Below are 26905 nucleotides of genomic sequence, written 5' to 3'. Positions count from 1 at the left end.
GAGTTAAACCTTTCTTTTGATTCAGCTGATTGAAGACACTGTTTTTCTAGAATCTGCAAATGGACATTTGAAAGCCCTTTGAAACCTATGGGTAAAAACAGAGTATCCCTAGAAAAAACTAGAAAGTGGCTATGTGTGAAACTGCTTTGTGATATGTGGATTCATCTCACAGAATTAAACCTTTCTTTTGATTCAACAGGTTGGAAACACTCATTTTGTAGAATCTGCGAATTTACATGTGGGAGCCCATTGAGGCCTTTGGGGAAAATCTGAATATACACAAATAAAAACTAGAACAAAACTGTCTGTGTAACTGTTTTGTGATGTGTCGATTATTCTCACAGATTTAAAGATTTCTTTTAATTCAGCAGGTTGGAAAAACAGTTTTTGTAGTATTTGTGGAAGGACATTTGGGAGCCCTTTGTGGTCTATGGGGAAAACACAATATCCCAAAATAAAAACTAGAAAAAAGCTATCTGTGAAACTGCTTTGTAATGTGTGGATTCATCTCAAGGGTTAAGCCTTTCTTTTGATTCAGCAGGTTGGAAACACTCTTTTTATAGAACTTGCAAAGGGACGTTTGGGAGCCTGTTGAATCCTATGTGGAAAAAGTGAATATCCCCAGATAAAAGCTAGAAAGAAGCTATCTGTGAAACTCCTTGGTGATGTGTGGACTCATCTCACAGAGTTAAATGTTTCTTTTGATTCAGCAGGTTGGAAACACTCTTTTTGTAAGATCTGCAAAGGGATGTTTGGGAGGCCATTGATGTCTATGGGGAGAGAGTGAATTTCCCCAGATAGAAACTGGAAAGAAGCCTCTGTGAAAGTGCTTGTTGATGTGTGTATTCATCTCACAGATTTAAACATTTCCTTTGATTCAGCAGGTTGGAAACTCTCTTTTTGTCAAATCTGTGAAGAAACTTTTGGGATCCCAATGAGGTCTACAAGAAAAAACAAATATCCACAGATGAAAACTAGAAAGAAGCTGTGCAACTGCTTGGTGATGTGCAGATTCATCTCGCAGTGTTAAATCTTTCTTTTCATTCAGCAGGTTGGAGACATGCTTTTTGCAGAATATGTGAAGGAACATTTTGGAACCCATTGAGGACTATGTGGAAAAACCAAATATCCCTAGAAAAAAACAAGTAAGAAGCTATCTGTGAAATGGCCTGGTCATGTGTGGATTCATTTCACAGAGTTAACTTTTCTTTTGATTCAGCAGTTTGGAGACACTTTTTTTTTTATATATATAATCTGTGAAGGGACATTTTGGAGCCCATTGAGGCCTATAGGGAAAAACAGAATATCCACAGAAAAAAAAACTTCAAATAAGGGATCAGTGAAACTACTTGTGATGTGTGGATTCATCTCACAGAATTAAGCCTTTCTTTTGATTCAGCAGCTGGAAACAGTCTTTTTGTAGAATCTGCAAAGGGACATTTGAAGGCCCATTGAGGCCTGGGGTTAAAACAAATATCATCAGATAGAAACTAGAAAGAAGCTATCTGTGAAACTGCTTTGTTGTGTGTGGATTCATCTCATAAAGTTAAACCTTTCTTTTGTTTCACCAGGTTGGAAAGACTCGTTTTGTAGAATCTATGAAGGGAAAATCAAACCCCTTTGAGGCCTATGGGGAAAAACCAAATATCTCCAGATAAAAACTAGAAAGAAGCTATCTGTGAAACTGCTTTGTGATGTGTGGATTCATCTCACAGAATTAAACCTTTCTTTTGATTCAACAGGTTGGAAACACTCATTTTGTAGAATCTGCCAATGGACATTTGGGAGTCCATTGAGGCCTATGGGGAAAAACAAAATATCCTCAGATAAAAACTAGAAAGAAGTTATCTGGGAAACTGATTTGTGATGTGTGGAATCATCTCACAGTTTTAAACTTTTCTTTTGATTCAGCACATTGGAACCACTCTTTTTGTAGAATCTGCAAAGGGACATTTGGGAGCCCTTTGAGTCCTATGGGGTAAAACAGAATATCCTCGGATAAAAACTAGAAAGAAGCCATCTGTGAAACTGCTTGGTGATGTGTGGATTCATCTGACAGAGTTAAAACTTTCTTTTGATTCAGCAGGTTGGAAACACTCTTTTTGTAGAATCTGCAAAGAGACATTTCAGAGCTTGTCAAGGCCTGTCGGGAAAAAATGAATATCCTCAGATAAAAGTAGAAAGAAACTATATGTGAAGCTCCTTTGTGGCGTGTGCATTCCTCTCATAATCCTTCCTTTTGTTTCAGCAGGTTGGAAACACTCGTTTTGTAGAATCTGTGAGGAGACATTTGGGAGGCCATTTTGACCCATGGGGAAAAACCAAATATCCCCAGGTAAAAACTAGAAGGAAGAAATCTGTGAAACTACTTGGTGATGTGTGGATACATCTCACAGAGTTAAATCTTTCTTTTGATTTAGCAGGTTGGAACACTCTTTTTGTAGAATCTGTGAAGGTACGTTTGGGAGTTCATTGTGTCCAATGGAAAAAAACTGAATATTCCCAGATAAAAGCTATAATGAAGCTATTAGTGAAACTGCTTTTTGATGTGTGGATTAATCTTAGAGAGTTAAACTTTTCTTTGAATTCAGCAGATTGGAAACAGTTTTTTTGTAGAATTTGCAAAATGGCATTTGGGAGCCCATTGAGACCTATGAGAAAAACCCAAATGTCCCCAGATAAAAACTAGAAGGAAGCTATCTGTAAAACTGCTGGGTGACTTGTGGATTCACCTCACAGAATTACATCCTTCTTTTTACTCAGCAGCGTGGAAACATTCTTTTTGTGGAATCTGTGAAGGGTCATTTGGGAGCCCATTGAAACCTACAGGGAAAAACCGAATAGGCCCAGATAAAAAGTAGAAAGAAGCTATCTGTGAAACTGCTTGGTGATATGTGGATTCAGCCCACAGAGTTAAACCTTTATTTTGATTCAACAGGTTGGAAACACTCTTTTTGTAGATTCTGTAAAGGGATATTTGGGATTCCATTGAAGCCTATGGGGAAAAAACGATTATCCCATATAAAAACTAGAAAGAAGTTATGTGTGATACTGCTTTGTGATGTGTGGATCCATCTCAAAGTGTTAAACTTTACTTTTTATTAAGCAAGTTGGAAACACTCTTTTTGTAAAATCTGAGAAGGAAATTTTCAAAACCCATCAAAACCTATGAGGAAAAACTGAATATTTTTAGATAAAAACAAGAAAGAAGTTATCTGTGAAACTACTTAGCAATGAGTGGATTCATCACACAGAGTTAAAACTTTCTATTGATTAGTAGATTGGGAGCACTCTTTTTGTAGATTGTGTGAAGGGATTTTTAGGAGCCCGATGAGGCTTATGGGGAAAAACTGAATGCCCTAGATAAAAACTAGAAAAAAAGCTATATGTGAAAGTGCTTTGTGATTTGTCATTTCATCTCACAGAGTTATACCTTTATTTTGATTCAGAAGATTGTAGGCACTTTTTTTTGTAGAATCTGTGAAAGGGATTTGGGGGACAATTTTGGCCTATGGAGAAAAACAAAATATCCCAAAATAAAAATTGGAAAGAAGTTATCTGTGAAACTGCTTTGTGATGTGTGGATTCATCTCACATAATTAAACCTTTCTTTTAATTCAGCAGGTTGGTAACAGACATTTTGTAGGATCTGCGAAGAGACATTTGGGAACCCATTGAGGCCTATGGGGAAAAATGGAAAATGCCCAGCTAAAAACTAGAAAGAAGCCCTATGTGAAGCTGCTTTGTGATGTGTGGATTTATCTCACAAAGTTAAGCCTTTCTTTTGATTAAGCAGGTTGGAAACACTCTTTTTGTAGCATAAGTGAAATGACATTTTAAAGCCCATTGAATCCTACAAGGAAAAACTGAATATCCCGAGATAAAAAATAGAAAGAAGCTATCTGTGAAACAGCTTTGTGATGTGTGGATTCATTAACAGAGTTAAACCTTCCTTGTGATTTAGCAGGTTGGAAACACTCTCTTTGTAGAATATGTGAGGAAACATTTGGGAGCCAATTGAGGCCTATAGTGAAAAACCGAATATCTGCAGATAAACACTAGAAAGAAGCTATATGTGAAACTCCTTGGTGATGTGTGGATTCATCTCACAGAGTTTAACCTTTCCTTTGGTTCACTAGGTTGAAAACACTCTTTTTGTAGAATTTGTGAAGGAACATTTGGGAGCCCATTCATGCTTATGGAAAAAAAAAACCAAATATCCCCAGATAAAACTAGAAGGAAGCTATCTGTGAAACTGCTAGGTGATGTGTGGATTCATCTCACAGAGTTAAAACTTTCTTTTGACTCAGCAGTTTAGAAATATTCTTTTTTGTAGAAGTTGTGAAGGGACATTTTGGAGTCCATTGAGGCCTGTGGGAAAAAATCAAATATCCCCAGATAGAAACTTGAATGAAGCTATCTGTGAAACTGATTTGTGATGTGTGGATTTATCTAACAGAGTTAAAACTTTCCTTTGATTCACCAGGTTGAAAACACTCTCTTTGTAGAATCTGCGAAGGAACATTTCAGAGCCCATTGAAGCATTAAGAATAATCTGAATATCCTGAGATAAAAACTAGAAAGGAGCTATCTGTGAAACTGCTTGGTGATGCATGGATTCAACTCAATAGTTAAACCTTTCTTTTTATTCAGCAGGTGGTAAGCACTGTTTTTGTAGTATCTTCAAAGGGACATTTGGGAGCACATTGATGCCTATGGGGAATAACTGAATATCCCAAAATAAAAATTAAAAAGAAGCTATCTGTGAAACTGTTGGATGATGTGTGGATTCATCTCACAGAGTTAAACCTTTGTTTTGATTTAGCAGGTTGGAAACACTCTTTTAATAGAATCTGCAAAGGGGCATTTCAGAGCTTATTGAGGTCTATGGGGAGAAACCAATTATCCCCAGATAAAAATTGGAAAGAAGCTGTCTGTGAAACTGCTTGGTGATGTGTGGATTCACCTCATAGAGTTAATACTTCCTTTTGATTCAGCATTTTGGAAACACTCTTTATGAAGAATATGCAGAAGAATATTTAGTATCCCATTAAGGCCTATGGGTAAAAAAATGAATATCCCCAGATAAAAAATAGATAGAAGCTATCTGTGAAACTGCTTGGTGATGTGTGGATTCATCTAACAGAGTTAAAACTTTGTCTTGACTTGGCAGGTTAGAAACACTCTTATTGAAGAATCTGCAAAGGGACTTTTGGGAAGCCATTGACGCTTAAGGGAAAAAAACGAATATCCTCAGATAAAAACTAAAAAAAATGCTATGTGAAACTGCCTTGTGATATGTGGATTCAACTCACAGAGGTAAACCTTTATTTTGATTCAGCAGGTTGGAAATACTATTTTTGTAGAATCTGCAAAGGGACATTTGGGAGCCCTTTGTGTCCTATGGGGTAAAACAGAATAGCCTTGGATAAAAACTAGAAAGAAGCCATCTGTGAAACTGCTTGGTGATGTGTGGATTCATCTGACAGAGTTAAAACTGGAGTTTCACCCTTGTTGCCCAGGCTGGAGTGCAGTGGTGCCATCTCGGCTCACTGCAACCTCTGCCTCCCGGGTTCAATCGATTCTGCCTCAGCCTGCCGAGGAGCTGAGATTCCAGGCATGCAGCACCATGCCTGGCTGATTTTTTTTTTATATATATTTTTAGTAGAGTCAGGGTTTCACCATGTTGGCCAGGCTAGTCTTGATCTCCTGACCTTGGGTGGTCCACCCGTCTTGGCCTCCCAAAGTGCTGGGATTACAGGAGTGAGCCTAAGCTGCTTAGCTCACATTCTGTCTTGTGCTTTTTTTGGAGGGGGTTCAAATATACACAAAAGAAATATGATGAACCTCCATGTATCCAACCCCCAGATTAAGCAGTTATCTCCATTTTGCCAGATTTGTTTCATCTTATTCAATCTCCCTAAAAATTTGTTTGTAGAGGAAAAACTGGATACATACTGAATTCTCCACCCTACCTCCCATTTTAAGTCACTTTTCAGAATAAGGAGTTAGTGACCTAGTAACCTCTACTCTAGTGACCAATAGTTTTTTTTTCCTGAATATCATTGTGAATTCATAGATTATTGTTTGCATTTGATATATTTTAGACCATTGCAGTTATTATTTATTAATTGTTTTGGATGCATACATTGTCTCATCTAGGTAAATAATTATCTCTTCAAGTTGTCTCTCATGTCTTTTTGACGTGATCTTGTTGGACTTTGATGGCTTCATTGCTTTCTGGCATAAAAGATGTTCCATGATCTATATACTGCACCATACAAGAAGTCAGCCATTTCTGTAGGAAGCCTTGATTCCTTTTAGTAGAGAATACAGTTTGGGCTCTTGGTCTGAATTACTTTTGTGAACTTCCCCTCCTGAGACTACAGCATGCATCCCTGCTTATAGCCAGTATGGAGCTCTTGCTGGGAATGAACTGATCTCCTAAAACTACTATGTAGCTCTGCCTCACTCTTAAAAAGATTCATCTCTTGAGAGTTTTCTGCTCTACCCACAGATGTGGTCTTGTTCTGAAGCTTTTGCTTCAATCACCCTGAATTTCACCAGCCCTATGCATGCCATGCCTTGGATTGCAAACCTGCCCTCACTGGAGCCAATTTATCTTGTTAGAATCGTTGCCCCAACCCATGCCTAATACTCTAGTAAACAAGGTCCTACCTGGGCTTAGGTTAATACTTCATGATATCAAATGGGAGATCCAGTAATTTATAGCCTATTATTTCTGGATTCTGGGGATGGCTTTGCCTAAGCTTCGCTGAAGCAGATTTTATTACATTAGAAGAGATTGTAGCTGGCTGCATCCAGCACTGGAAGCTTTTAGATGCTAATAAGGAGGTCATGTAAATGTCATGGAATAACTCTGGAATCCATTCCCCTCCTCACCAAGCAAGAATAATGACATTCTAGGTTGGCCTCTTTTTATTTCCCTTTGATTTTGAGTAGTAAATTCCCTCCTCACTTTCCAGCTGAATAGTCTGGGAGTCTGTATTCCCTAGAAGGACTCTGGTCACATACCCATCAGATTAAATTAGGTGAAAACTCTTTGGCTTTAATGAATGTTGAAGGATTTCAAAGGGCTAATGGAAATTCTTCTGGAAGGAACAATTTCCATTCTATTGGTGAAATCATCCTGAACAAATTCCGTGAATCTCTTAGATTATTTTATACAGCAAACCAGCCAGCACTGGGTTTTCTTTGCTAATAGGTGACAAGGAGAATGTAGACACTTGGAATCTATGGAGAATCCCTAAGTTGCATTTTAGCCTGCGTGTTATGTCTCTTTTCCTAACCCTTTTACCAGAGCCAATCACAAGAAACAGCACGATAGATTTGTATGACTTATCTTCCTGCCTCCTCCCTTCATTCTTACAGAAAGTTGTAAGTGGCTGCCTGCCTCATGGCAAAATCCAAAGTCAGATTCATAGTTATAAGCATAGCCCCCACAAAAGTAGCTTCTAAAGAAAAGAAAGAGGCTGGGTGCAGTAGCTTACGCCTGTAATCCCAGCACTTTGGGAGGCTGAGGCAGGCAGATCACCAGGTCAGGAGTTCAAAACCAGCCTGGCCAACATGGTGAAATCTTGTCTCTACTAAAAATACAAAAATTAGCCCATATGGTGGTGCGTGCCTGTAATCCCAGCTACTCGGGAGACTGAGGCAGCAGAATTGCTTGAACCCAGGAGGTGGAAATTTCAGTGAGCTGAGATCACACCACTGCACTCCAGCCTGGGTGACAGAGCAAGACTGTGTCTCAGGAAAAAAAAGAAAAGAAAACAAAGAGTGTTGTGCAAAATCTTGCTTCATTGCCTTTAAATGGTTACTTACTGAGTTATTGCATTAGATTTCTGCTTTGTGGTAGTTGTTGTGCTACTGTTGAATGATTTCATTCTCCATTCATGGAATATCAACAGTGTTCCTGGTACTGTGCTGACCACCTGAGATCAAAAGATAAACAGGAGTTGGTCCTTGCCACTTAGACCTCAGTCTACCACTGGAAGAGTGTGGGAAGGTGTGATAAGAGCTGTAGTGATCTTGCCACTTAATTTGCATTTGTATCTTAAAGCCAGTGGGGAGCCATCAAAATATTTTAAGCAGGAGAGTGACATGATTCAATGATTCATTTGTATTTTACTTTTTCTTTTTTTTTCTTTTCAGATGGAGTCTCAATCTGCCACCCAGGCTCCCAGGCTGGAGTATAGTGACACAATCTCAGCTCACTGCAATCTCTGCCTCCTGAGTTCAAGTGATTCTCCTGCCTCAGCCTCTGAAGTACTTGGGACTACAGGCATGTACCACCATATTTAGCTAATTTTTGTATGTTTGGTAGAGATGGGGTTTCCCTATATTGGCCAGTCTGGTCTCAACTCCTGATGTCAGGTGATCCACCTGCCTCGGCCTCCTAAAGTGTTGGGATTACAGGCATGAGCTACCACTCCCAGCCCACTTTTTTCTCTTTTTTTGAGACAGAGTCTTGTTCTGTTGCCCAGGCATGAATGCAGTGTCACAATCATAGCTCACTGGAACCTCAGACTCTTGGGCTCAGTGATCCTCTTGCCTCAGCCACTCAAGTAGCAGGGACTACAGGTGTGTACCACCACACAATGGTATTTTTTTTTTTTGAGACAGGGTTTTACTCTGTTTCCTATGCTAGACTGCAGTGGCATGATCATGGCTCACTGCAGCCTCACCCTCCTAGATTCAGGAGATCCTCCTGCCTTAGGCTCCCAATGTGCTGCAATTACAGGTGTGAGCCACTGTATTTGGCCCCATTCGTATTTTTGAAAGATGACTAGTGGTAGTGAAGATACCAGTGAGTTGAAGGGAGTGAAACTAGAGGCAATAACAGTCCAGATAACAGATATTTTTTGAGCCCCTGCTAAGTGCCAGGCACATATCTAGGTCCTGGGAACTAGGGGAGAATGAGTAACTCAGTCTCTGTTCTTGGGGAGGTTCCATTCTAGTGGTGGTGTGGTGGTGGAGAAGCAGGCTATATACATGCAACAAATGATATTTTTTTCAGATGGTGATAAGTAATTTGAAGAAAATAAATAGAGCTATGGGAGTTAGAATGTTTGGGCATTGGAATGGGTACTGACCTATTGGGGTGGGCAATGAAGACCTCTCTGAGGAGGTGACATTTGAGCTGAGGCAGCTTGAAGAAGATCTGGTCAAGATCTGGTCTGGTCCTGCTGGGTAGAATGTCAAGTGCAGTGACCTGAGCTGTAAACAGACTTGGCATAGTCTTTAAGCACCATAAAGCTGGTCAGGGTGGCTGGAGCATAGTGGAGCCTAGAGGAGCAAGTAATATTCAGATGAGGATGGAGCACCTTCTAGGCCATGGAAAGGAATCTGGATTAAATCCAATGGAGTAAGAAGCATTGCAATTAAATCAGGGGTTGGCAAACTACGGCCCATGGGTCAAATCTGTCCTGCTGCCTATTATAATGAATAAACCATATTGGAACACAGTCTCACCCATGGGTTTACATATTGTCCATGGCTGTTTTTAATGTTACAAGAGCAGAGTTGAGTAGTTTCAACAGAAACATATGACCCAGAAGCCTAAAATATTTACTGTCTGGTTTTTATAGAAAAAGTTTACTGACTCCTGAATTAAATGATCTAATTTAAGTTTTGAGGAGGAGACACTCTGGGTATTGTTTAGGGAATGAATGGTAAGAGGCAAGAGTACAGCTGAATAGTTCAGATAAGAAATAACTAGATGTTGGCTTGGTACCATGGCTTGTAATCCTAGCACTTTGGGAGGCTAAGGTTGGTGGATCACAAGGTCAGAAGTTTAAGACCAGCCTGGTCAACATGGTAAAATCCCATTTCTACTAAAAATAGAAAAATTAGCTGGGTGTGGTGGTGGGCACCTGTAATCCCAGCTACTTGCTGAGGCAGGAGAATTGCTTGAATCTGGAAGGCAAAAGTTGCAGTGAACTGAGATCACGCCACTGTACTCCAGCCTGGGCAACAGAGCAAGACTCCATCTCAGAAAAAAAAAAGAAAAAAATAACTAGATGTTAAGCCACTAGAAAACAAAGATCACACTGTTTTTATTCTCTTTTAAAACACCTAGCTATGCTTTATACTCATTAAATATTGTTTATTGAGTGATGAGATGCTGAATAGGGGGTGCCAGTGAATATGAAGGGGAAGTGAGGTTTTAAGAGATATTTAGGAGGTAAAATATCAGGACAGCTTATTGTTGACACAGTGAATAGAAACAGGAGGTGGGCAGAAGGAGGACTGGAGGATGCCCTTCAGGTTTCTGGCTCAGGTATCTTGGTGCATGGCAGTGTAATTAACTGAGACAGGGAAAGTGGAGAAATAAAGAACATATGTTGCTGGGGAGAAGGAATTAGTCTTTGGACATAGGATGCTCAGGACATCCAGGTAAAGATGTCTAAAAGATAGTTGGAAAGACAGAGCTCTATCTAGCATGATATCTAGATTTATGGTAACCAGAATTCTAGGGTCATCAGCTTGTGTGGGCTCTCCTAGAAAGGGTGTGTGAAAAGGAGGGCAGGGATAGATCTCATATGGCATTCGTTTCCAGTACATTTTGGATCTAGAGAGGAGGCAAAGATAAACTAGCTGTGTGGACAGTTTGCATCAGTCCGTCAGGTCATCCCATGACCATGGAATATTTTTTCTGCAGAAGCTGATGGGCTCAAATGAAGGCTTGCCTTACCTATTTCTCTGGCCACCAACCTCTTTCTCTTAGTTGGGTTGACTGGGGCAGCTGTGGAGACTTCTTCCCTCCTAGGCTCCCTGCTAACATTGGAACATTTGTGGCCTTTTAACTCTGTAGGTGATTCACGTTTGCATTTATCTTTTTATTTTTTAAGAGATGAGGTCTCATCCTGTTGTCTGGGCTGGAGTGCAATGGCACAATCATAGTTCACTGCAGCATCAACCTTCTAGGCTCCAGTGATCCTCCCACCTCAGCCTCCCAAGTAGGTGGGATTGCAGGTACATGCCACCAAGCCCAGCTAGTTTTTTAATTTTTGTAGAGACGGTGTTTCCCTATGTTGCCCAGGCTACTCTCGAATTCCTGGGCTCAACAGATCTTATCTTGGCTTTCCAAAGTGCTGGGATTGCTGGGCATGGTGAGCCTGTAATACCAGCACTTTGGGAGGCTGAGACAGGCAGATTGCCTGAGCTCAGGAGTTCGACACCAGCCTGGGCAACACAGTGAAACCTCGTCTCTACTAAAAATACAAAAAATTAGCCAGGCGTGGTGGCATACTCCTGTAGTCCCAGCTACTCAGGAGGTTAAGGCAGGTAAATCACTTGAACCCAGGAGGCAGAGGTTGCAGTGAGCCGGGATCACACCACTGCACTCCAGCCTGGGTGACAGAGGGAGACTCCAGCTCAAAAAAAAACAAAAAAACAAAAAAAAACTAACAAAGTGCTGGGATTACAGGCATGAGCCGACATGTTTGCATTTATCTAGTTGAGGCTACAGGGAGGTAGGAGGGCCTAGTTGTCCTTGGTGTTTTGTTACAGCAATAATTCTCAGATGCAAGGGCTAGACAATGGATTAATTTTATTAAGTAATGTTAAATATTAATAAATTTATCAAATCCATTAAGTATTGTTAAATATTAATAAATGTATTAAATGCTGTTAAATATTAATAAATTTATTAAATATTATTAAATATTATTAAATTTACTAAGTATTATGGGTTCTTTTATGCCACAAAGCTAGATAAACCCCTTACTGGCCCTGAACAATAGCTTCCCCTTTCCTTTTTGTTTTTTTTTTCCTTTTTGTATGGGGAAGGGGAACCACAGAAGTATTTAATAAAAAAGCACTTGTGGCCAGGCGCGATGGCTCATGCCTATAATCCTAGCATTTTGGGAGGCTAAGGCAGGTGGATCACCTGAGGTCAGGAGTTTGAGACCAGCCTGGCTAACATGATGAAACCCAGTATCTACTAAAAATACAAAAAATTAGCCAGGCGTCATGGCAGGTGCCTGTAGTTCCAACTGCTCAGGAGGCTGAGGCAGGAGAATCACTTGAACCTGGGAGGCAGAGGTCGCATTGAGCCGAGATTGTACCATTGCATTCCAGCCTGGGTGACAGAGTGAGACTCCATCTGAAAAATTAAACAAAAATAGCACTTGTGCTGAAAGTGGTCTTAAAATAGTTGTACCCAGGTGGGGCACAGTGGCTCTTGCTTATAATCCCAGCACTTTTGGAGGCCGAGGGAGGTGGACCACTTGAGGTCAGGAGTTCAAGACTAGCCTGGCTAACATGGTGAAACCCCACCTCTTCAAAAAATACATAAATTAGCTGGGTATGGTTGTGGGCACCTGTAATCTCAGCTGCTTTGAAGGCTGAGGCAGGAGAATTGCTTAAGCCCAGGAGGCAGAGGTTACAGTGAGCCAAGATTGCACCACTACATTCCAGCCTGGGTGATAGAGTGAGACTCTATCTCAACAAACAAACAAACAAAAACCTATACTTGTAATCCTAGACCTGGATGCAAATCTCCCCTCTTTACAAATGTCCATTATGAAAAGCCAAGGATGAAATCAAACTGTAAAGGGAGCAGGGAAGGAGGACCACTGTCTTGATCGTCCACTCCCCTCATAGATTTTTTTAGCATATTGTCATACCTATGCTGTTCATACTTTTTTTTTTTTTTTTTTTTGAGATGGAGTCTCACTCTGTCACCCAGGCTGGAGTGCAGTGGAGCGATCTTTGCTCACTGCAAACTCTGCCTCCCAGGTTCATGCCATTCTCCTGCCTCAGCCTCCAGAGTAGCTGGGACTACAGGCGCCCTCCCCCACGCCCGGCTAATTTTTTGTATTTTTTAGTAGAGACGGGATTTCACCGTGTTAGCCGGAATGGTCTTGATCTCCTGACCTCGTGATCTGCCCGCCTCAGCCTCCCAAAGTGCTGAGATTACCGGTCATACATTTTTTAGATGCGTTTTAAACATATTTTAACCCAGTCTTGCATATAACTTTCAAATTTTAGGGGGGCACCTGTTTTATCAGTTTTTCCTCTTTTTTTTTTGAGACAGAGTCTCGCTCTGTTGCCCAGGCTCTAGTGCAGTGGTGTGATCTCAGATCACTGCAACCTGCGCCTTACAGATTCCAGCCATTCTCCTGCTTCAGCCTCCCGGGTAGCTGGGATTACAGGCGCTCACCATCAAACCCGGCTAATTTTGTATTTCTAGTACAGATGAGATTTCACCATGTTGGCCTGGCTGGTCTCGATCTCCTGACTTCTTGATCCACCCACCTCGGCCTCGCAAAGTGCTGGGATTTCAGGTGTGAGCCACCTCTCCCAGCCAATCATGATTTTAAAAAACCACCATGGCCTAGTTAATGTTTATTAGCTCATTGCCACTAATCATTGTGCACACTCACTTGCTATATCAGAGGCCCGAAACCACCCAATTTCTTTTTTGAGATGGAGCCTTGCTCTGTTGCCCAGGCTGGAACACAGTGGCACAATCTCAGCTCACTGAAACTTCTGCCTCCTGGGCTCAAGGGATTTTTGTGCCTCAGCCTCCTGAGCAGCTGGGATTACAGGTGTCCACCACCATGCTCAGCTAATTATTGTGTTTTTAAATAGAGACAGGGTTTTACCATGTTGCCTGGGCTGGTCTCAAACTCCTGACCTCAAGTGGTACACCCGTCTTGGCCTCCCAAAGTGATGGGATTACAGGAGTGAGCCACCGTGCCCAGCCTGAACTGCCCAATTTTAAAGGGATAATTGGGAAAACATTTGTTTAAAAAGGAAATGAAGGAGTTACCATAACTGTGGTTAGCGGTGTGAAGACCCTAGGAAACCTGTGTGAACCCCTGGCAGTTCACAGTCTACTGCCTGGTCAAGAGCCTTAGAAAACTTATATGTACGTGTTAGGAGACCAAGTCTGAAAGCTTCCCAGGATTGTATAAACTTCTACATTAAGTTCCATGATGCCCAATGAGTAGTCCCACATTTTCACAGCAGACATGCTATTGCTGCCTCCTTCCTTATCATGAAATGAGCAGAAGATGCAGATGATACCTGAAGCAGGAAGACAAAGGGGAGACACTGAAATTGTCACCCACCTTTGGATGCCCCTCATGCCTTGTGTTTCCCATTGAGCCTCACTTATCAGTGACAGAGGGAATGGTTTCTTTTCTCTCCACTTTCCCTGTGGCTGCCTGGAAGTAGGGGAGGCACTTGCTGACATTATGTTGCTGTGGATTAGTTGGAGGGACAGGAACAGGACATTTTCCTGGTGGTGTATGTGTCACTGGCATTCACAGGGGAACTTTTTAATCTCACTGGCCTCTGTGATTCTGTGACCCTGGTTATTACATGTTCAGAAAGTGTCAGTTTATTTGAAAGGGATACTCTTATTTCTATTTAAACATTGCCAAAGACCATCACACCTTTTTTTTAATTGAAACATTTTTGTATTTTTTATTTTTTGGAGACAAAAGTCTCACTCTTTCATATGAACATGAAGGGACTCATAGTCCCTTCCCCTACAGTATGTCTTTAATAACATATCAATGAAGGGTCATATCTGAATGAATTATAGAATTTCAGGACCTAAAAAGAAGGTCCCAAAAGCCAGGCTTTGGTGTATTTCTACTACTACGCTTGCTATTGAAACCAAGCAGACAACTTCATTTCTCTTGGATTCGGCTTTCTCATGTGTCAGAATGGGAGAGGAAGGGAGGCATTGGGATGTCATTCCACTGTCTGTATTTCTAATCTGGCTGACACCCATGTGGCAAATACTTAGATTTGTTGACAGCAGTTTCCTGGAATGCTGTCTTGAATGATTCTGAGGAGGCTCAGCAAGAAAGTGTGTTTCAGTTGATTGGGCGTGTCTGTCATGGAGAAAGGAGCAAAGAGTGGGGAGCACTCACAGCATTCCCAGGGCATTTCTGTCCACTATCTCGATACCTGGTGTTGATGTTTCCTGTCCCTTATCAGAAATCCTGACTACTCTGCATCTGATGACTCGAACTTACTGAGTGCTGCTTAGTTGCATCATAGAAACCACCTGTCTTCGAACAGCTACCCTGCCTCTTGATGAGAATGCAAAGGCTACCAGGGGCCACTGCTGTATGGAATGGCCTTTGGTAGTTTCTCCTTAGAACACAGAGGTCATTTTGATTAATAACATAACTCTCCTTTTGATTGAAAGTGTTAAAATGGGCTGGGTGCAGTGGTTCATGCCTGTAATCCCAGCACTTTGGGAGGCCAAGGTGGGCAGATCACAAGGTCAGGAGATAGAGACCAACCTGGCTAACTAACATAGTAAAACCCCCTCTCTACTAAAAATAGAAAAAAATTAGCTGGGCGTGGTGGTGTGTGCCTGTAGTTCCAGCTACTTGGGAAGCTGAGGCTGGAGGTGGAGATTGCAGTGAGGTGAGATCAAGCCACTGCACTCCACTCCAACCTGGGTGACAGAGCAAGACTCCAGCTGAAAAAAAAAAGTGTTAAATGTTTCTTTTAAAAGTACTTTAGGCTTGTTCTTCAGATTTGCCCAGTAACCTAAGTGAAATGTGTTCAATATGAAGTGGATATTGCTCAATTGTAGGGAACTTGTCCATAATGTACTTGAGAATGCAGATACAAATAAAAGAATGTCTGTGTCAAATTTTATCTTCCACAAATTGTCTTCTCTTCCACTTTCAGCTCAAGCTCTTGGACTCATTGAGGCAGTAAAAGTACCATATTCTGTGTTTCAATCAAACCCCGAGTTCCTATGTGTAGAAGGCTTGCCAGAGGGGATTCCCTTTCGAAGCCCTACCTGCTTTGGAATTCCATGACTTGAAGGTATCATCCGTGGGAGTAATAAAATGAAGTTTGTTGTTAAAAAGTAAGTTCTAAGCTGGGCATGGTGGCTCACACCTGTAATCCCAGCACTTTGGGAGGCTGAGGAGGGCAGATCACCTGAGGTCAGGAGTTCAAGACCAGCCTGGCCAACATGGTGAAACCCCGTCTCTACTAAAAATATAAAAAATTAGCTGGGCATCATGGCTGGCACCTGTAAACCCAGCTACTCAGGAGGCTGAAGCAGGAGAATCACTTGAAGCTGGGAGGCAGAGGCTGCTATGAACTGAGATCACAGCACTGCACTCCAGCCTGGGCAACAGAGTGAGACTCTGCCTCAACAGCAATAACAACAATAAAAAAGTAAGTTCTATTTGCCACTGTAGTCATTTCTGGAATTAAAACAGTAAAATGACATTTCTACTAAAATATTTTTCTAGCTAGAGGTGACAGGCTTGGCTGTAAGTCCCTGATGAAAAAGCCTGGCTCTGAACTGCAGTCCTGGCACTCTCCATAGCCCCTGCAGTCCCCCATCCTGTACTTAGCCATCTTCATCAGTGCAAGAATAGTGACCACCGCCTCCACAGTGTTGAGAGGCACTATGTTGGCTCACAGTAGGCCTAAGTACTTGAATGTAGTTTAATTTGCTGGGTTTTATCTACTCTGTTATTCCTGGGTCAATCTTGTGAGTGATTAAATATTGATGATTGAGTTTCTTTTCTTTTTTTGTTTTTTGAGACAGAGTTTCACCCTTGTTGCCCAGGCTAGAGTCCAATGGCACAATCTCCACTCAGTGCAACCTCTGCCTCCCGGGTTCAAGCGATTCTCCTGCCTCAGCCTCCTGAGTAGCTGGGATCACAGGCATGCACCACCATGCCTGGCTAATTTTTGTGTTTTTAGTAGAGACAGGGTTTCACCAAGTTAGTCAGGCTGGTCTCAAACTCCTGAACTTAGGTGACCCAACCACCTCGGCCTTTCAATGTGCTGGGATTACAGGTGTGAGCCACCACACTGGGCCTGATGTGATGATTGAGTTTCTTACTATATCTATGTTTCTGCAGAATTTTAGTGGCTGAAGAAAGTACACTAGTGTTAATTTTCTTTTTCATGAAGTAATTTACTCTTCATATAATTACTTACCAGTCATGGGAAGGAAAAATCAGGGTTTTTGTCCACAATAATAGGAATTATTGTCACATTGCAGGGTGACCCTGCGAACTCCTTTTGGAAAAATCCCTCATCATATCACAACTGTTTTACTAGCTGTGAGACCACTATTGTACTGGCTACTGTAACATTTTTTTGGTTTTCTTTCTTGACTTGAACTAATTATTTCCTACTTGCCTCCTGTAATGGCTAGTAAAATAAACACTAAAGGTAAGAGATTACATGTACTTCCTATGATATTTCACTGCATTAAGACATACTTTATCAGCATTTTTTAAATCATACAGAATCATTGGCCAATATCTTTGTGGGACTTGCAGTTAGTTTTTTGGCTTTTTAAGGTATTTTATTTAATGGACCTCTTTTTCTTTTTTTTTTTTTTTAAAAAAAAACAGCATTTGATTGGAAATATCACATTTGCAATCCCACTTTATTCATGTTTCCATGGCTTTTTTGAGACGCCTGTGGAGGATTCCACTACAAGTTTAATTCTGCAGGTTTGTTTGAAAAGAGTCAAACTGTATGAATGTTAATACTCTTATAAAGCATCTTCTTCTGTATTTTTTTTCCTACAATATACTAAGGTAATTCTGTGCTCATTTTACAACTTTCAGTCCCCAAAAAGACGATGAAGCCCTGAGAGTAATGAAAAGATTCCTGAAATTGAGGTCACTGTGGAAGGTGAGGGCCAGTCCTTGGCATGTTTCTGTTGATTCTCCAGTTTAATAGTTATGTCAGTTTACTAGCTATGTGTTTATACAGATGAAGTTAACCAAACTAGTTTTACATGTGAACAGCTACCTTTGGTAAAGCTAAATTTCTGAATGTTTTTAATTAAAATTTTCCAAATCATTAACAGAAAATAAATAACTTGGATCACATCATAAACTGCACTCAAGAAAATCCCTAAAATGCTTTTCCTTTATTACAACAAATAAGAGTGCAGAGGATGACATGGAATGTTTCTTGATCTTTTGCCCTCTTTGTTTTTTCTGTTCTTTTAAGGAAAGAAAGTTTAGGGGTAGTTTAAACAGCAGTGCCTGGAATGAAAGTATTTCCTACAACACCCTCTAATGTACTTCCTTTTCTCTATGCCCATAGGGTCTCCAGGATTCTCACCTTTCATGTTTACAATATTAAAATACTTCACACAATACCAAAGACAGTTCCCAACCAACTGTCAAATATGGATATTTCTTCCATTTCCTCATGAATGCAAAAGGAAATACCTGCATTAGGATCATCTTTTTTTTTTTTTTTTTGGGTAGGGGGGTGGGTGTAGAGATTAGGGCTGTAGGAATAATGTTAACCAGGAATAACTTGACGATTGTTTGCTGCTGCAGCCAGTGTGATTTTCCAAATAGGGAGATGCCTGTTTTTCTCACATAAAATTAATTGTGCTGGTAGGCTGAGGCTGACATTGGTTCAGTTGCTCAAACATGGCAAGACTGGCTTCCCTGTGCTTCTCTTCACTTTCCTTTCTGGTGCACGGTGGTGGAGGGAGCTCCTGTCATCATGTCTCCATCCAAGCAGGACATAAATAAGTAAAGAAAATGCAGCGTGAGCCCTGCCTGCACCCATGGTCAGGGCTTTTTTTGAATCCTAGCACAATTTTGCATAAGTCTCTTGGTTTTAAAAAAAGATGAATTTAAAATAATAAAATGAAGCACAAACTCTGAGGCCAAAGTGATAGGATTTAAATCTGCACTCTGCCACTTAGGAAAATTACTTAAATTCTCTGTTCTTCAGGTTGCACACCTGTAAAATGGGAGGGAGGAAAATAATATTTGACTCATTGTTTTTAAAAACAGATTTTTTTTTTTTCCGTCTGAGACAGAGTTTTGCTCTTGTTGCCCAGGCTGGAGTGCAGTGGTGCGATCTCAGCTCACTGCAACCTCCGCCTCCCAGGTTCAAGTGATTCTCCTGCCTCAGCCTCTCGAGTAGCTGGGATTAAGTCACTCACTACCATACCCAGCTAATTTTTTGTATTTTGAGTAGAGGCGGGGGTTTCACCATGTTGGCCAGGCTGTTCTCAAACTCCTGACCTCAGGTAATCTGCCCGCCTCAGCCTCCCAAAGTGCTAGGATTACAGATGTGAGCCACCGCACCTGGCTGAGATGTTATTTCTTTAATAAACAACTGCTATCATTTCAGACCACTTGCTATTTAGGCACTTGGGAATTTTTTCACTAGAAGTCATGTAAAGAAAGAAGATGGGCATTTGTAATGGATTTAGCATTCATCATTTGACTGCATGACTGACCCCCAGAGCTATGATTTTACTAATGAATTTTTCAGAAACCACTTAGCTAGGAACAGAGCCTAACCAGCCACCCACCCTCACCATTCAGTGCTCTTTTGTTGTTCTGTTTCTCCTCAAACTTTGTTACTCTCACAAAGTGATAAAAACTTGCATTTCTTTTCTTTCCTTTTTAGAGACAGGGTCTTGCTCTGTCACTCGGGCTGCAGTGCAGTGGTGTGATCATGGCTTGCTGTAGCTTCAAACTCCTGGGTTCAAGCAATACTCCCACCTCAGCCTCCCAAGGAGCTGGGACTACAGATGTACAAGAGCATGCAAAGCTAATTTTATTTTATTTTTTTTATTTTTATTATTTATTTTTGAGATGGAGCTTTTTTGTTTGTTTGTTTTAGAGATGGCCTCACTGTGCTTCCCAGGCTGCTCTCAAACTCCTGGCGTCAAGAAATCCTCATGCCTTGGCTTTCCAAATTGCTGGAATTATAAGTAGGAGCTACCATGCCTGGCATCTGCTAGTCCTGTGTTCTCTAGTGTTCTCTTTACTTTTTGGTAGCCCATCTCTCATTATGCTGTTGCCCTGTTATAATAATTTTTTTATTTTAAATTTTACCACTTTAAACTTTTGAGTGGTTTATATCCCCTGATTGGGCTCCTACAAATACAGAATTGATGCTAGGAAGAGTCCCAGGAGCCAGACCCACACACATGGGATTTGGGCATAGGTTTGGTTATCCAAGGGGCAGTGCTGAGCTCCTTACCAATGGGAAATGGGATGCTGGTGATTTCCAGAAAGTGACCTCACAATGACTCAAGCTATCACTTACTGTTGATTGTGATGAAATGCCAGCTGAGGCATATGCCTTGGGAGCTAAGTGGTTGCTGCACTTGACCACTATGAAGACTGGTGTGGGAAGGGTCCTTTTCAATGCACTTGAACAGGGCCCCCTAATCCCTGGATCACAGGCCTGTATTGGGCCACACAGCAGGTGAGCAGCAGATGGGTGAGTGAAGCTTCATCTGTATTTACAGCCACTCCCCACATTACTGCCTGATCTCTGTCTCCTGTCAGGTCAGTGGCAGCTTTAGATTCTCATAGGAGCACGAATCCTATTGTGAACTGTGCATGTGAGGGATCTAGCTTGCTCTGTCCTTATGAGAATCTAATGCCTGATAATCTGTCACTGTTTCCCATCACCCCGAGATGGGACTGTCTCGTTGCAGAAAAACAAGCTCAGGACTCCCACTGATTCTACATTATGGTGAGTTATATAATTATTTCATTATGTACTACAATGTAATAATAATAGAAATAAAGTACACAATAAATGTACGTTGCTTGAAACATTCCAAAAACTGACCCACTTCCCCCAGTCTGTGGAAAAATTTTCTTCCACAAAACTGGTCCCTGGTGCCAAAAAAATTGGGGACCGCTGCACTTGAGCACTTACAGAGAGAAAAACAAAAAGCTCAAGTCTTTACCTCTTAGCGTAAGTCATGGTCTAGGATCCAGAGAGCTTCCAGGATAGCCCGAACACAATTCCTTATTTCTTGCATCTGTAGGGCTGATATTATTGAAAATCAAACACAAACTTAAATGTGTAGATTGCTGAATTGCAATGACAGTTGAATTCATTGTGTCACCAAGGTACTTATGAGAACATTAGGGCACTAATAGGTGAAGAATGGGATTTTTTTTTTTTTTGAGACAGTCTCCTTCTGTTGCCCAGGCTGGAGCTCAGTTGTGTGATCTCAGCTCACTGCAGTCTAAACCTCCCAGGCTCAAGCTATCCCCCCACCTCAGCCTCTGGGGTAGCTGGGACCACAGGTATAAGCTACCACACCCAGCTAATTTTTGTGTTTTTTGTAGAGATGTGGTTTCACCACATTGCTCAGGCTGGTATCAAACTCCTGGGATCAAGCTGTCCACCCCCCTTGGACTTCCAAAGTTTTGAGATTACAGGCAGGAGCCACCATGCCTGGCCTTATTCTCTTTTACACTGGTTTATTGTAAGGGCCTCCAGTTGTCTTCCTGACTTCTAGGCTTGCTCACTTCAGCCTGTTCACTGAAGCCAGAGGAATTCTCCTAAAAGGCAAATTTGGGTCAAAATGGTCCTTGATTAAAACCTGCTGGTGACTTCCCATTGCCTTTAAGACAAAGTCCAAATTAATTTGGCCACAGGACCTGGTAAGAGCTGGCTTCCACTCACCTTCCCAGTTTTATCCTGCACCACCCTCCCCATATCCCTACCCTGCAGCCACATGGAATGCCAGTTTCCTTGGGGGACTTTATTGGTCCTTCAGGAAACCCTTTCCCTACCCCCGTCATCAGTCTTTAACCCTCATTTTTGCTCATCTTTAGCCTCAGCTGAGATGTCTTACCCCACTCTATGATGCAACAAGAAACCCCTTGGGAGCGTTTCAGTCCCACTCTATACTTCTGTCATTGTGCTCATCACAGTCTGGTAAGTGTTAGCATACGACTCCTATATTAGTCCATTTTCCATTGCTATAAGGAAACACCTGAGGCTGGGTAGTTTATAAAGAAAAAGGTTCATTTGGCTCACAGTTCTGCAGACTATACAAGTAGCAAGGTTCCAGGCCAGGCGCAGTGGCCCACACCTGTAACCCCAGCACGCTGAGACGCTGAGGCAAAAGGATTGCTTGATCCCAGAAGTTTGAAACAAGCCTGGGAAACATGGTGAGACCATGTCTCTACTAAAAATAAAAAAAAAAATAGCCAGGTATGATGGTACACTAATGCATGCCTGTGGTCCCAGCTACTTTGGAGGCCAAGGTAGAAAGATCTGGGAAAGTGCTGGGGTTACAGGCATGAGCCACCACATCTGGCCAGTTTATTTTCTATTACTGGCTCAATGTAAAGGCTGCATCTCAGGAACAGCCAATGAAAGAGATGCACAGGGTAAGGTAAGTGGGGAGGGGCACTTCCATTCCCTCTGTTTGGCACCCTACCCTCCCAGCACCTCCTTGTGTTCAGCAACCTGGAAGCTCTCCAAACCCTATTGTTTAGGGTTTTTATGGAGGCATGATTGATAAAATCATTGGCCATTGGTGGTTAAATTAATCTCCAGCCCCTTTTGCCTCCTGGAGTTCAGTGGGTGAGGCTGAAAGTTCCAAGCCTCAAAAAATGTGGTTGGGGCTGGACGCAATGTCTCAGCCTGTAATCCCAGAACTTTGGGAGGCCAAGGTGGGTGGATCACTTGAGGTCAGGGGTTCATGACCAGCCTGACCAACATGGTGAAACCCCATCTCTACTAAAAAACAAAAATTAGCTTGGTGTGGTGGCAGGCGCCTGTATGTAGTCCCAGCTACTCTGGAGGCTGAGGCAGGAGAACGGCTTGAACCCAGGAGGCAGAAATTGCAGTGAGCCCAGATTGCACCACTGCACTCCAGCCTGGGCGATAGAGCCAGACTCCATCTCAAGAAAAAAAAAAAAAGTTGAAAAAAAAATTAGCCAGGTGTTGTGGCATGCACCTGTAGTCTCAGCTCCTAGGCAGGCCAAGGCAGGAGGATTGTTTAAGCCTGAGAGGTTGAGATTGCTGTGAGCTATGATTGCACCACTGTACTCCATGCTGGGCAATAGAGCAAGACCCTGTTTAAAAAGATAGAAAGAAATGAGCATGATGGGAATGGGGACAGATGGCAATGTTAAGTAGAGTGGTAATAAATGAAAACTGAGCAAATTTTGAAGCAGGTGATGGAGCTGGCCAGGGTGCTGAGGGAAGAGCATTGTAGGCTGAATCAACAGGATAAAGGCATTAGGAGCAAACTCCCTGGTGTGTATGAGGCTCTGGAAGGAGGCCAGTGGAGCAAAGAGATAGAGGGAGAGAGGTAGTGGAGGAGCCAGGGCTGGGCTGGGATCAGTACAGATCACATAAGCCCTGGGAGGCTGTTGGTGTGGCTTTGGCTTTTACTCTGACTAAAATGGGAACCGCAGAGTGGTTCTGAGCAGAGAGACAACATGATCTGTCTCCTGATTTAAAAGCACCCCCTGGCTGCTGAGTTGAGAAAGACTGTGGGAAGATTTGGGTAGAAGCATGGGGGCCAAGCTGTGGCAGCATCCAGGTGGGAGATGGTATTGGTCCTGACCAGGGTCATGGTGGTGGTGAGAGATGGTCAGAGCCTGAATACACGTTGAAGTCAGTCAACAGGATTTCCTGGCAGACTGGATGTGAACTGTGAGAGAAGGCAGGAGTCAAGGTTGAGTTTGAGTCTAATTGAATTATTAAGTAATTAAAAAAAAAAACAGTACTGCCTTTCCCAGTCCTACCAAGTAAAGGATGCAAGACTAAAGAAATCTCAAGTCAGGCCAGGTGCAGTGGCTCACACCTATAGTTCCAACAGCTTGACAGGCAGAGATGGGAGTATGTTTAAGGCCATGAGTTGGAGAGCAACCTGGGCAACATAGCAAGACCTCCTCTCTACAAAAATAAAAGAAAGAAATTTAATAAAATAAAATAAATATAGCTGGGCCTGGTGGTGTGTACCTATGGCCTCAGTTACTCAGGAGGCTGAGGTAGGCACATCTCTTGAGGCTAGGAGTTTGAGGCCAGCTTGGGCAACATAGCAAGAGTTCTCTCTCTACAAAAGTAAAAAAAAAAAAATAGCACTACATGATAGTACTTGCCTGTATTCCCAGGTTCTGGGGCATCTGAGGCAGGAGCATCTCTTGAGCCCAGTTGGTCAAGGCTGCAGTTAGCTATGATTATATCACTGCACTCCAGCCTGGGTGACAGAGTGGGACCCTGTCTCAAAATACAAATACAAATGAAATGAAATCTCAAGTCAGACCAATCCCTTCTAGGCTATGCAGACCTTGCAACTGCATAGCCACATGATCGAGTTTATGTGGCTGTGGATGAGGAGACCTCTGTCCAGTTGTTGTTGGCTATATAATCAGTTTATTTTTAAATATAGTAATCCAGTATATTTCCTCATACTTGATCGTCTCAGATATGTGTGGATTTTTAAATTCTCCTTGGAAGAGGTTGTAACATCTTATTGGCTCCATCATTCCATAATTTTTTTATCTGATCAGTTTTTAATAAGATCACAATTGATATTACACTACCTAATCAGTTTTAATTAATGAGAAAATGAAATTGTGTTGTTTGCACTTTATCCAAGATTGGTGTCATATTGGCTAAATCAAATCAACACAAATGCAAAATTAGAGCTTCTTTATCATGAAACACTATGTGATTCTTGAAGAAGATGCCATTTCTTCTTCTTCTTTTTTTTTTTTAGATGGAGTCTTGCTTTTGTCACCCAGGCTGGACTGCAATGGTGTGATTTTGGCTCACTGCAACCTCCGGCTGCTGGGCTCAAGCAGTTCTCCTGCCTCAGCCTCTTGAGTAGCTGGGATTGCAGCCACATGCGACCACACCCAGCTAATTTTTGTATTTTTAGTAGATACAGGGTTTCACCATGTTGGCCAGGCTGGTCTCGAACTCTTGACCTAAGGTGAACTGCCTGCCTCGGCCTCCCAAAATGTAGAGATTACAGGTGTGAGCCACCATGCCCGGCCTCCTTTTCTTTTTTGTAGTCTTTAATAAACAGCTGCTATAGTTGCAGACTTGCTGTTCAGGCTCTTAGGAATTTTTCACTAGAAGGCATGTAAAGAAAGACCATGAGCATTTGTAATGAATTTAGCATTCATTCTTTGACTGTGTGGTTATCCCCAGAGCTGTAACTTTACTAATAAATTTTTTAGAAGCTGATTAGCTAGCAAATGAGCCTAACCAGCCTCTCACCTTCATTATTCAGCGCCCTTTTATTCTTGTCTATTTCCCCACAAACTTGGCTACACTCACAAAGTGATAAAAACTTGCATTTCTCTTCTTTCCTTTTTAGAGACAAGGTCTTGTTCTGTCACCCAGGCTGCAGTACAGTGACATGATCACGAATCACTGTAGCTTCAAACTCCTGGGCTCAAGCAATCCTCCCATGTCAGTCCCCCAAGTAGCTGGGACTACAGACATGTGCCACCATGCCCAGCTAATTTTTTAATTTTTTTTTATCATAGAGACAGGATCTTGCTAGATTGCTCAGACTTGGCTCAAACTTCTGACCTCAAGTGATCCTCCTGCTTCAGCCTCCCAAACTGCTGGGATTACAGGCAGGCATGACCACCTGTGCCCAGCCCCTTATTATTATTATTTAAAATAGTAGCTTTATTAAAATATGATTCACATACCGTTCACTTTATTTATTGAAATCTGAAATTCAGTAGGTTTTAGAGTATTCCCAGAGCTGTGCATCAATCACCACAGTCACTTTTAGAATCTTTCATTACCCTATAGAGAAAACCACACTCCTTATCCACTACCTCCTACTCCCCCCCACCTGCCTTGGCCCCCAGTCTTTGGAAACCATTGATGCATTTTTTTGTCACTATAGACTTGTCTAATCTGGACAAATAGATTTGTATAATATGTGATCTTTTGTGGCTTTTTTCCCTCTTAGTACAATGTTTTCAAAGTTCCTTTATGTCATAGTGTGTATCAATATTTCATTCCTTCTATGGCTGAATAATATTCCATGGTAGAGACACACTGCATTTTGTTTATCTGTTCATCAGTTGGTGGACATTTGGGTTGTTTCCATGTATTGGCCATTACAAATAATGCTGCTATGAGGATTGCTGTACAAGTTTTTGTGTGGACATATATTTTTATTTCTCTGGGATATGTCTTGGAGTGAAATTGTTGCGTTATATAATGACTGTACATTTAGCCTTTTGAGAAACTGCCAGACTGTTTTCTAAAGTGGCTACACCAGTTGGGTGCGATGGTTCACACCTGTAATCCCAGCTACTCAGGAGGCTTAGTTGGGAGGATGGCTTGAACCCATGAGTTCAATACCAGCCTGGGCAAGATAATGACACTCTGTCTTGATTTAAAAAAATCCAATAAAAATGACAAGAAAAGAAATACCCAAAGTGGTTACATGATTTTATGTTCCCACCAGTAATGTATGTGGGTTCCAGTTCCTCCACATCTTCACTGACATTATTTTTTTTCTAGATAGGGGCTTGCTCTGTCTCTCAGGCTGCAGCACAGTGATGCCATCACAGTTCACTATAGCCTTGACCTCCCAGGCACAAGTGATTCTCTCACGTCAGCCTCCTGAGTAGCTGGGAATTACAGGTGCATGCCACCATGCCTGGCTAATTTTTTTTACTTTTTTGTACTCATGGGTTTTACCATGTTGGCTAGGCTGGTCTCATACTCCTGGCCTCAAGTGATCTGTCCACCTCACCCTCCCAAAGTTCTGGAAACTAGGCTGAGCCACTGTGCCTGGCCTTCACCATTTGTTATCTTTTTTTTTTCTTTATACCTTAAGGCAGTATAAGAACAAGTGTCTTCAATTATTCTAAACAAAAATATAATCCCAGGGCATTGGGAGGGTGAGATAGGAAGATCTCTTGATGCCAGGAGTTTTTGTTTTGTTTTGTTTTTGTTTTTTTGTTTTTTGAGACAGAGTCTCACTCTGTCGCCCAGGGTAGAGTGCAGTGGCACAATCTGGGCTCACTGCAACCTCTGCCTCCCAGGTTCAAGTGAATCTTCTGCCTCAGCCTCCCGAGTAGCTGAGATTACAGGAACATGCCACTACTGCCTAGCTAATTATTGTACTTTC

Source organism: Pan paniscus, chromosome 9 (genome assembly GCF_029289425.2).
Source record: "Pan paniscus chromosome 9, NHGRI_mPanPan1-v2.0_pri, whole genome shotgun sequence".
Taxonomy (NCBI): domain Eukaryota; kingdom Metazoa; phylum Chordata; class Mammalia; order Primates; family Hominidae; genus Pan; species Pan paniscus.
This window is presented reverse-complemented; position numbering follows the sequence as displayed.